Below are 12,954 nucleotides of genomic sequence, written 5' to 3' on the forward strand. Positions count from 1 at the left end.
AAATTCAGATTTAGTGTGTTTTCTGAGAGGCTGCCCCATAACAATACCAATGTTATTTTCTCATTTGTATTGGATCTGTCTCCAGCTCAGCAATGCTTCTTGGCTTTCAGTTATTTTGAGATTTGGACGCTAAAATTCAGTCTTATATTTAAGATGTTTTTTTCAAAAAATGCACTCTTACTTAGCTAACTGTCTACTGGACATTGTCCAGTGAATTTTCTATAGCTGTCTATGGTTAAACTTCCCTGAACATATTACACCTAAACTTTCTCCAACATGTCCCATGAGAGAAAATTGCACCATTCATTATCCAGTGGCTTAAACTATAAGTGAGAAAGCCATCCTTTTCTCCATCGGTCAGTCATGCATGGAGTAGATGATGCTGGGATGGTAATAAGATTTGGCAATTAGCAAAGCTTGTGGTAAAAACTACCAAAGTGCCAGACATGGTGGCAGATGCCTGTAATGCCAAATGGCTCAGGAGGCTGAGGCAGGAGTATTTACATCTCAAAGCCAGCTTCAGCAATTCAGCAAGGCCCTAAGCAACTCAGACCATCTCTAAATAAAATGTGAAAAAGTGCTGAGAATATGACAGTGGTTAGTGCCACTGGTTTCAATCCCTAATACCAAAAGAAAAAAAAAAAGAACCCACAGAACAAACAAACAACAACAAAAAACCCCTAAAATCTACTGAAGTGTTTAATTTCAGAGATGAAAAATAAAACAATGGAAGTTAGTAATTTTTTTTCTGCTCCCAATGAATAATTTTCCTTTTTGAGTTTTCTGGTTGGGTTATTTTAAGTTCCCTGGGCATAAGTATAGCTCAGAAATTATCCTTATGGACATTCCACCAAAGCATTTTTAACTTGTTATTTTTAGTTATATATAAACACCAGGGTATACCCTGATATAATCACAAAAGCATGGAACACAGTGCACTCAAATTCAGCCCCCAGCACTCGGCCCACCATATCTGCTACTCACAGCTTTCCTCCTCCACTCCACTAATCCCTCATCAATAAACCAATAGTTTACTATTTTCTTTTTAGTCAGTGTCCTGTGGGTATCCCCAATGCCAAGACTTACCATGCCACATTCATGCACATATTCAGTGTTTAGTCACATTCAGTGTTTTTTCCCTTTTCCTGTCCCTTCTTCCTCCTTCTCAATCCTAGTCATCTTCTCTACTGATCCTTCTATTTCAGTGAAATTATCTCTTCTTTTTTCTGCCCCCATTTCTCTCTTTTATGTTTTTAATCCAGAACCCTCCCTCCAATTTTTAATTAATTTTCTCATATCAGAGAAAAGATTATACCTTTGACTTCTTGGGACTGGTTTATTTCACTTAGGATGGCAGTTTCATGTATTTAACAGAAAATTTCACAAAGTAATTCTTCTTTATGGCTGAGCAATATTTTATGTGTATATATAACATATTTTCTTATATCTTCATCTGTTGATGGTCACCTAGGTTGGCTCTATAGTTTGGCTATTGTAAATTGTGCTGCTATAAATATTGATGTGGTTGTATCAGTGTATTTTGCTGATGTTAAATTCTTTGGAAATATACTGAGGAGTGAGAGAGCTGGGTGATATGGTGTTCTACTCCTAGTTTTTAAAGAAATCTCTATAGTGATTGCAAGACTTATTGCTATTTAGCAAATAAGAGTCAAAGTATATATTCCCTTTTGCTTTGTGTTTATAGTATTCATCATCCAAATTTTAATTCCTTAACTATAGAAGTCATTTTCCTTCAATTCTCTAAAATGAAAATATTCCTGTATTATTAAAATTGTATAAAATCATCAGCTTAGAATCAAACAAAATTATAATTATACAAAATATTTGGTAGAACTACCTAAGAAGAAATTTAAAAAATTTGGCCCAGGTGAAGATGACTTCATCAGTTCAGTATAACTTTAGTAAATATATTTATTTACAGATAAGATTGAAATATGTGCATCACTTCTTTGTCAATAGGATTTTTTCAAGCACATTGTCTTTTTTCTCTTAAGTGGCAAACAGAGATCACAAAAAGTCACATATAATACATTTTTTTCTCAAAGAACAACACATTAGACAATGTATATTGTTATTCCATTTGTGGATATGAGGAGCTTCCAGGCATATACATACTGAAGTACTGGTCCTGACTTACAATGATTATTGTATAATTATAATAATAATAAAATAACTAAGACATCATTGTAGACTTCACAGTTTGTCTCAATGTTGAAGAACAGAGTCTCTCATTTGAGTTTAAATCTGGGGTCTTGGGTAATTGTAGTAGGCAGGTCATTTTTCTTGCTTCATTGGTATGATAGGGGTGATATTATAGAGAACGTATTGTATAAGATGATTACAAACATTAAATGAGGTAATATATTCAAATCATTTGAAGCAGTGTCTAATACACAATGCTGAAGTGCTTCTCTTAGCATTGTTGTTTTTCAGCATCCACCTACCTCCCATTATCTCATGCCATCCACTCACTTCCTCTCAACAGTAACTAGATTTTGTTTCTAAGTTGGGTTTGTTCAAGAAAGAACACTTCTTCATGGCAAAGGATTAACCTAACCATACATCATATAGTTTCCTTAACTATGAAAGGTAGCTTAGGTTTGGAAGACTTCTATTTTAAAATAATTATCTTTTGCTAACTGATAATTTGTAATCCATTTACTGAGAACTTTTAAAACATATGTAATCACAATCAGTCCTTATATCTCCACAGTGTGGTTTATTATATAATTTTTACAGCTGTGAAAAAACAAATGAGGTTAAGGAATCCAGATTTGTTCTCAAAACAATAATTATTAAGAGATAGGTATGAAGTTTAAAAGCAGGATGACTTTACATTTACACCAAAGTAATCCTTTCATATTAAAGACATCTTCAAGGAAACTGGATATACTATATCAAAGAGTAACAATCTATTACTAGTAGTTTTCTAAAAAAAGAAGTCTGTGTTTGTTTGTGTATGGGGGTATATATATATATATATATATATATATATATATATATATATAAATATATATATATATATAAATAAAAGTATGTATATGTAATATATAATGAAATATATGTATAAATATATATGCACTTTGTAATCATGCATCAATGGGAAAATCAGTATATAAGACACAATCAAAAAACTATATATGCCAATCAACTACTAAATTTAAAAAGTACTTATCTTCGTTTTAACATTAGCAGTTGAATGAAATGGTCATTTAAAATAATTCCAAATTAATTTGAATCATTAAAGTATTTGTAATTTACTGATGTATGTCAAAATAGCTGTCAGGAAGGAAAAAATTTGCTATTTTATAAAAAAAAAGAATTTTTCTTACCTATGACTTGCTTTAATTATATTGACTAATAAATGCCAGATATTTCCATTCAATGAAGAATTTATGTCTCTCATTCCTACCAAGATGACAGACTCTATATTCAGTTACACTTTGATATTCTACTGAGAATAACTGAGTTCAAAACTAATCCCATCATGTCAGAATAATTCAAAATTAAGGAAAAGCACAATTAGCTTATAAATAAAAAATGGATACTGAACAAAATGATATGAAAAATAGTGCACAGTAGCTGACATGAGAATGCACTACCTATCATCTCATAAGAAAAAAAATATATTTTAAAAAATATTACAGGGGGGAGGGGCCAGGCCCCTTGTCTCCGCGGCTCCTCTCCTCAGTCCGCCCTGGGAGGAGGAGGAGGAGCGCGGCCAGCCACCGTCGCCACCGCAGCCGCTGTCCCAGCCTCGCCCAGCGCACCTGAACTCGCCGCGCCGCCCCGGGCCCCTGCGCTGTGCCCTGCGACCTGGGCGCCTGGCCCGCGCGCAGGCTATCTCGGTGCCCCGGCGGGGCGCGTCCCCCTGGCCGCCTCGGGCTCTCCCGCGGCTCGCGTGGCCGCGCCTTTGTGTGAGGCCATCGCGGCTCTCGGGCTCCTTGGGCTCCGGTCGCTACCCCTCCAGCCCCGAGTCCCGCGCACCAACCCCGGGCGCCCCCAGTCGGGCGCCCCGGACGGTGGATCTAGTGGTTGCGAGGAGGCGGGCACCCGCCCCGGCGAGCCCCAGTCCTGGCCCTCGGCCCCGGGCCAGGCTCAGGCATGGATGTGAGGCTCTACCCCGGGGCTGCCGGGGACCCCGCCGGCCTGGACTTCGCGCAGTGCCTGGGGTACTAGGGCTACAGCAAGTTTGGAAATAATAATAACTACATGAGCATGGCAGAAGCCAACAGCACATTCTTTGCTGCCAGCGAGGAGATATTCCATACGCCAAGCCTGGGGGACGAGGAGTTTGAAATCCCACCCATCATGCCTCCTCCAGAGTCTGACTCCGCCCTGGGCATGCCTGATGTACTGCTACCCTTTCAAGCTCTCAGTGATCCACTCACTGCCTTCCCAGGGAAGCGAATTCACACCCCAGTTTCCTCCTCAAAGCCTGGATCTTCCTTCTATTAGGATCTCAAGAAATCTTGTGGAACAAGATGGTGTGCTTCATAGCAGTGGGTTACATATGGATCAGAGCCACACACAAGTCTCTCAGTACCGCCAGGACCCCTCCATGATCATGAGGTCCATCGTCCACATGACAGATGCTGCGCGATCAGGGATCATGCCTCCTGCCCAGCTCACCACCATCAACCAGTCCCAGCTCAGTGCCCAGCTGGGCTTGAATTTGGGAGGAGCCAGCATGCCCCATACCTCTCCTTCACCTCCAGCAAGCAAATCGGCCACGCCCTCGCCTTCCAGCTCCATCAATGAGGAGGATGCGGAGGAGGCCAGTAGAGCCATTGGAGAGAAAAGAGCCGCTCCAGATTCTGGCAAGAAGCCCAAGACTCAAAAGAAAAAGAAAAAGAAAGATCCCAATGAGCCGCAGAAGCCAGTATCAGCATATGCCCTGTTTTTCAGAGACACGCAGGCTGCAATTAAAGGTCAAAACCCCAATGCAACCTTCGGAGAGGTCTCAAAAATCGTCGCGTCTATGTGAAACAGTCTTGGAGAAGAGCAGAAGCAGGTATATAAAAGGAAAACAGAAGCTGCCAAAAAGGAATACCTGAAGGCCCTGGCTGCATACAGGGCCAGCCTTGTTTCTAAGGCTGCCGCTGAGTCAGCAGAAGCCCAGACCATTCCTTCTGTTCAGCAGACCCTGGCGTTGACCAATCTGACTTCCTCCCTCCTTCTCAACACTCCGCTGGCTCAACATGGAACGGTACCAGCCTCACCTCAGACTCTCTCACAGTCGCTCCCTAGGTCAATCGCTCCCCAAACCCTTAACCATGAGACTCCCCATGAACCAGATTATCACATCGGTCACCATGGAGGCCAACATGCCCTCGAACATTGGGGCTCTCCTGATAAGCTCCATGGGGACCACCATGGTTGGCTCAGCCAACTCCACCCAAGTGAGCAACCCAACAGCATCAGATGCAATTGCAGCAGCAGCAACAGCAGCAACAGATGCAACAGATGCAGCAGCAGCAACTCTAGCAGCAGATGCAGCAGCAGCATTTTCAGCACCACATGCAGCAGCACATGCAGCAGCACCTGCAGCAGCAGCAGCAGCAGCAGCATCTCCAGCAGCAAATCAACCAACAGCAGCTGCAGCAGCAGCTGCAGCAGCACATCCAGCTGCAGCAGCTGCAACACATGCAGCACCAGTCTCAGCCTTCTCCCCGGCAGCACTCTCCTGTCACCTCTCAGATTACATCCCCCATCCCTGCCATCCGGAGCCCCCAGCCAGCCTCTCAGCAGCACCAGTCGCAAATCCAGTCTCAGACACAGACTCAAGTATTGTCACAGGTCAGTATTTTCTGAAGATGCACGCAGCAGGTGGAGGAGAGCGACACAGGAGGGGAAGGCACACGGGGCTGGAAGGTGTAAGCTGGTGTTGGTTATGCAGAAATGTGTAACAGATCAAACGGTCCTCTCGAGTGTCTATTAGATAGGCAATAAGAACTACAGTGTAGCTGGGTACCACCTCTTAGCTGACTATCAATCACTTCGTTTTTAAACAAGGAAAGCTGTGCTCTTTTATGTGATGCCTTTTTTTTTATTTATTCAAGCTATACCTACAATATGTGAATCAAACCGTTTAATGAATCCTGGGACATTACTGATGACTATAAACTGGCCTCTCTGAGTCATAGAAAATGGCCTTATTTCTCCAGAAGTGAGTTAACCACACTTCCAGGCTGTTTGAACTTCCGAAGCTCTAAAAATAAAATAAAATAAAAATAAAAAGCACAGTTGCAACTACCTGAAATATGAAGATCCAGTTTCATACAAACATTTGTATGATGTAAATTGTTGATGGCATTTTTTTGTCATGAAAAAAATAATAATGTAAATCACAGACTTTTGCCAAAGCTCTTATTTTTTTTTCCTAAATCTCTCCAGAAAAAAAATGCAAGTGATTAAATTCAATTATTGACTCATTTCCACTTTTTATCCAGGACTTCTCCAAATCAAGCCACAGTATATGTTGTAACAATATCTATGACCACTGTTAGCCCATCTTGTTCATTGCAATTAGAAGAAAAGAAATGTGAATACTATATTCCGTGTTTTGAGTGACAAGTTTCGAAAAATAAAAACACTGTATTTTTAAAAGGGAAATGCACTTAAATGAAAACAGTTATTACAAAAGTTAAAATTTAAAAAGAAAAAAAGCAAGAGTTTTTATTATGATGTAATACCGGTAGAATATTTAAAAGGCACACTACATCTGAATAATCAATGTAAATATTTTCTTTCAAAGTTGTAAGTTTTCATATCATGTGTTGTAAAGTTTTCCTAAATGAGACTTTAACGTAATCACTGGTGACATAAACCATTCATTGCTATGTTGCTTATTGTGTTTTTATACTTTTTTATGAGTTAACAATAGCAGCGATTAAGTTGTTTGTATTTTGCTTAAACTGAAACAAAATGCTTTTATCTTGCTATAGAATAAACACATTTCAGTAAAAACTGTGGACTGTATTTTGATGCAACAACGAGGAACCTGTTCACTTTTCAAATAAAATGCTATGTCAAATTTCACTTTGGGTTTCCTTGAATGCATATAAGATGGGGAAATAGGGCACGTGCTCCATTAGTTTCCACCCCAGCTTCGTTGTTTCATTTTCATTTGGGAACGTGATATTCGTGGCTAAGAATTCTGATTAATCAGGCTAAAACCAGAGTCCTTAAAAAGTACTGGAAATACCTTTATAATATTCTTTTTGTTAAGATGCAGCTACAAGATAAATAGAGAAAAGCAATCATCTTCTCTTTGGGGGCCACAACTATCTGGCATGATGTGGTTATTGCTATTAAAATGGATGGTGAATGCTAATTTTAAAGCCAAAATAATTATTTCAGTGCCCATTTCTTCCTCCTCTTTTTTGCTCTATGGTGGCTTCTCTTTGAGAGCCGTGTGACCACTATCCCCAGTTGTCTTGCATGATTAATTACAGCATCTGTCCTGTCAGAAGCTATAATAAAGAGGTCTTGATAAAAATTGCAAATTACCACTGGCAACAGTCTTAAACTGCTTATGATGAAATGAAAATTAAAAACAGCAAGTGTCAACCCTGCCCAGAATCCTAATCTGGAAAAATGAGGGTGTGTGTGTGTGGTGCTGTCCAGAGATACTGTGTGCAAGACATTCAAAAATAATAGAATATGGATTCCTCAAAGTTGTTGTATTTCAAAGAATATTTACTTTATGTTGTGGGTTATGAATAATGAATTCAGCTTTCCATATTTCATAATCTTTGCATACTCTGTATTATCTACAAATATTGAACAGCAAGAGATTCTAATTATAAATTTATAGATTTCTTGCCATAGAAAAATTTATGTCTAAATTGAAGCTTTTCATAAGATGTATTAGTTGACAGGTATTCGTGTTCAAACAGTCTTAGGAAGATGCCTAATCACATCTACAAGGGGGCATTCTATTCCACAAAGAAATATATCAGACCCATCAGAAGCAGAGCTGATGGTAAAAGATTTTCTGTGAATTGAAACTAACATTACATAACAATAAGAACCATTTTATATTCTGTTGTGAAACCTTTAGACAAATGTCTTCAAAATTAATTGCTAAACTACATGTGACAGTAATTGTGCATTAGTTCTATAATTGTCATTTTGAAAACCCATGAAGTATTTCTTGGAAAAAAAATAATAATACAGTATTCTGGTTCATTTCTCTTTGAGCATTTTGGTCACAGCATTTGTTTTGCTCCAATATTTTCTTGAGGATTCTGCATTATTTGTTCACTTCCATTCCATTCAAGTCTTGATTAATACATTAGGAAGACACTGAGTAGTTGACAGCATGACCTTGAGTCTGGAGCAAATGATAAAAGAAGAAGGGAGATTTGTTTTACAGTTTATGGCTTTCCTTTTGTTCAGTATTCTGTCTCCTGTGAATCAAAGGATGATAGATCATGTAGTCTATTTATGAAGCTGAACATTTTTTTTTTCAAATAAGCAGTTTAACAAGAAGCCAGGTAAAGAAATTACATAGAGCCAACATCCTCTCAGGAAAAAAAAATAGAAGTGGAGTTGGATGGCCATGTTTTTTTTTTTTTAATTTCAAACACACACACACAAACAAACAATTTACTACATTAAATGATCAGTAGTAAGATATTGACAAAAATGAGAAGTTCAGTCTTAGAAATGTCAAGTTTGTGATACCAACAGATCATCCAAGTAAAAATGACTGCTGGAAGTAACTTCAAATCACCTGCTATTCAATATTGACAAGGAGTTTGGCATTATACATAAAAAATAATAAGATACACACACATACACACACACACACACACACACACACACAGGGTTGGAGAACAGAAGCTATCCAGTCATGGAGACCAGAGAATAACTGTGCATGTCAGGGAAATCAGATGCATCAGGTATGTCAGTAGAGAAACAATGAAAAGTGATAGAAATCCAGAACCCAAGAGAAGAAATGCTCCAAGAAAGAGGGAAAATTATTTACAATTGTTAAAAAAAATGTTATGAGGGTCAAATAATGCAAATTCAGAACTGGCTTTGTGGTTTTACCTTTTTGATAGTAATAAAAAATTTGGTGAAGTCATGCAGATTATAATATAACTTCATCAGGTTGAACTGATAAAAGTAGATGAATGACTATAGATTTTAGGTGTAGACAATATTTTTAAGGAGTTTTCCAATTAAATGGACAAAGGAATAAATTGGTTGAACAACAACAACAACAACAAAAAAAAAACAGAAAAAGCTTCACAGAGAAATGTTATTCTCTTCACAGAGAAATGTTATGGGATCATCCCATTTTCATTAGCAAAGGGTGCTATTGACTCAGGAGAGAAGAAGATGATGCAAAAATGATGTTCCTAAGTGGAATCTAGTTCACAGTGGAGGTTATGGCCCCCCTAGGGAGCTTAGGCAACTGATCAAAATAATAGGATGGAAAGAATAGTATATCAATCATGTTCTAAAATCTAGGATATGTAAATTTTATGGATTGGACACATAATAGCATCTAGCCTGGTCACTGTAAGCAACCATGTTGATGATTATAAAATTATTGATGGGTAATAAGTTTTTATAGATCATAATATCAGTTATTTTTTTCCTTGTGAGTGCATATGATGGTTATTGTGTTTCCCTGTGAGTAGCACTTGTGACTATAAGGATGACAAATGCTAGGATTCTGTCCATCATCACATAAATATTCTTAAATCCTTGTCCTAAAAATGATGGGTAGCAAATTAGCCGAGGCCATACATGCAGCTACAGAGCCATTCAACCCTTCATAAGTGAGTGAAGCTTATCTTCCCCAGGTGAGCAAGGCATTGATGAGCGCACTTTAAAAATGGAAGGCATTATTAAAAATTATCTTGAGAAAAATCAGCATCAGTAAAACAAAAGTTTTATAATATGTTTAAAATGAATGATTAAGTCAAAACATTGCAGTAGAAACACCTTTTAAAGGGATAAAAATATCAACGTACCCTCACAATGTGGTTCATGAGTATGCTATTGGGACATGTGGCAAAACGGAGAGAGCACTGCTGTGTCCACCCACTTTAGTGCAAGGTGTAAACTTAATGTAAGACATGCCTGTGACCTCAAAGACTATTTCTCTTTTCAACATCCCCATAATACTCAGCATGGCCCTTCACCCTTTCCTGCTCTTCTCCAACATCAGCCCTGAGAGTTGATGGAAGCCAGGATGCTCCTTTCTCTACTGAATCCTTAATCATCACATTGTGATGGGTAATTGTATGCATCATCTTATGCTTCTTGATGAGAGTAGCATTTAAGTATGTGAACTCTGAGTAAGTTGATTGTACTACCTAATGGGGGCGAGTCTCATTCAATCAGATAAAGGCCTAGAGGAAAACATGTGGCTTCCCTGAGCAAGAATTATCCATCAGGCTGCCTGTTGGTATGACTTGTACTGTGAGTTCTCCTGGGACTGGAGCATGCACTTCTACACTGCAGACCTAGACTTTCCAATCTCCTATTGTTATGAACCAATGCTTTATAATGAATCATTTCCTATTCCTAAAAGTATCCTGTGGATTTTGCACCTCTAGAGAATCTTAACTGATACACATAGGCAATGTGTGGACTTTTACATGGTAAGATAGAGGGTCTTCTATCAATTCTTCCTGGACTGGCATTGAAGAACCAAGTCTGGATTCTACCACAGGTTTCTCAGAGGGTGGTACAACTACATTTCCTGCCCCTTCCATGAACACAAATCTAAAGGGACTCCCCTGGGATTTATTTGCCTTCTCTGTTATCTTCAACCTCTGAAGGGTTAGCCAATCCCAAGAGCTGGGGAGGCATGGTGATGAAAATGAAGGCCTGGTATAGTGTCTGTCTGCCGCCATGTCCCATTTTCAGAAGACTGAGGACTAGTCAGTGTGTGCTGCTAATTACTCCCCTACTGCCTTCAGACTATTATGAGTACTAGAAAGGAAATATTATTGCTCCACTGCTCACTATGTCTGTATATGGCTGGCCCTGGTGCTACAGCAGGCTAACATGTGCAATCAACAGCCTCTATCTCCATCATTTCCATTTCTTTTATGAGGAGCTGAGGAGCAAGCCATATCATGGGTGGCTGTAGGCAGCTGCAGCTAAGCCATGGTACATCTGTTTGAGCCTTCTCAGCTCACCTGATAGCTGTACACTTTTCTCTGTGTTTATTAAGTAGTTGACGGGAAGGTATCTTAGTGGTCCTGAACTACAAGAAAGACCCCAGCACTAGTTCTAGGCCATCAGCAACCAGGTGAGTAGTTGTGCCCATTTCTGCAGGTCTTGCAGCTGAATAAGACATCCTTTGTCAGTTCTCTAGAAGAGCCATTTCCTAAGCATTCAATGACAAGGGTCAGCCCTCTTCAGGCTACCCCCACAGATCCAGATTATCATGTGCTGTGAAATACTCTGATGTGGCCAGACGCTCAGCAGATGTATAGTACCAAAACTCCTGATACACAGGGTTAGCACTAGGTTCTCTAGGTTATGGACACAGCTGTATTAAGACAAGGAATGACAAGGGAGCCTGGAAGGGCAGCATCACAGCAGAGACAGATTCTACTTGGGCTTTCTAATTTCTGGAGGCACCAAGATTGTGTGTTTATGTGTGTGTGTGTATGTGTGTGTGTGTGTGTGCATGTGTGATAGTGCATATCACATATACACATGCACATGTCTTTGGAGTGTGAACACGAGGGGGAGTGGGTAAACAGTCAGCTTGAAGGTGCATCTATCCAGCTCTTAATTTCTCCAAGGCTCCAATACCATTTGTTTTATAATGGACTTTAGAGTCTCATCTCAGCCAAGCTACTCAGTGAATCAAGGCCCTTTCAACATACAAGGTGCATTTTAATGCTTCACTTCTGTCACTCCTTAAGCTAGGAAAACTTCTTCTCCTTGATATCTCAGGGAATCTCTCTTAGAATATGGTTTCCCTTGGCATTCTTAGAACACCTATAAACATTCATAATTTAAACTAAAGTTTCTACCTATGTGTTTGCTTTCCCTGGTAGATGCCGAACATAGCTGTTATGTCTTTTGTATCTTTATATCTCCAAGTCTTAGCTCAGTGCTCAGAATTTATTTATTTATTTATTATTAATTTTTTAGAAAAAATATTTTAAGTTATAGGTGGACACAATATTTTTATTTAATTTTCATGTGGTGCTGAAGATCGAACCCAGTGCCTCATCAAACCCAGTGTTTTAGGCGAGCATTCCACCACTGAGCCACAACCCCAGCACCTCAGCGCTCAGAATTTAAATGTCAAAAAATGCCTGCAAAATTGTACATGAGCATCTCTGTGGATGAAGTCGTATACAATGGAGAAGAATGCTAAATTCTAAGCAACTTAAATAAGAATTCTTTCAAGATGATAACTGCCTTTGTTTATAAAATACTTTGGATGTTTTTGGATATGGATGTGATATTGAGAATGGGGAAGAACAAAGAAATAGGAAAAAATATGGCTAATAATTTCCACTAAAGAAATTTTCAGAAAATTCCTGAAGTATTCAGCCAAGAATACCATCCACTCAAAACTGTGTATTGGTGATTTAATTTTATTTTGTTTGTTCTACTATGAATTTGTGGAAGCCAAAGTAGCTTAACTATGTATGTGGATATATGCTAGAGCACAACATGATTTTTTACACTGAACTAGTACATGAGCAGAAGATGGAAGAAAACAGATGAATGAGAAACACTGTGAACTTCCCCCCAAAGCCTGTAGTAGGCATTTCTTGAGCTAATTTCACTCCTCTGCTGTCCAGAAAAATTGTTAAATAACAAGTCTCTAAAGAGACCTTTGCTTTTTTCTCCCACAGCCCTACAGATTGATCTCAGGATCTATGGCATGCCTGTCAATACTTCACTACTAGATTACATCTCCAAGCTATTTATTTA

The 12,954-nt window shown here is 39.0% G+C and overlaps 1 pseudogene; it reads left to right on the forward strand.

The window, feature by feature from the left end:
- Positions 1-3,954: 3,954 nt before the first annotated feature.
- LOC144369915 (TOX high mobility group box family member 3 pseudogene) lies at positions 3,955-6,855 on the forward strand (annotated as a pseudogene).
- Positions 6,856-12,954: the final 6,099 nt, after the last annotated feature.

This window comes from Ictidomys tridecemlineatus, chromosome 13, assembly GCF_052094955.1.
Source record: "Ictidomys tridecemlineatus isolate mIctTri1 chromosome 13, mIctTri1.hap1, whole genome shotgun sequence".
NCBI lineage: Eukaryota > Metazoa > Chordata > Mammalia > Rodentia > Sciuridae > Ictidomys > Ictidomys tridecemlineatus.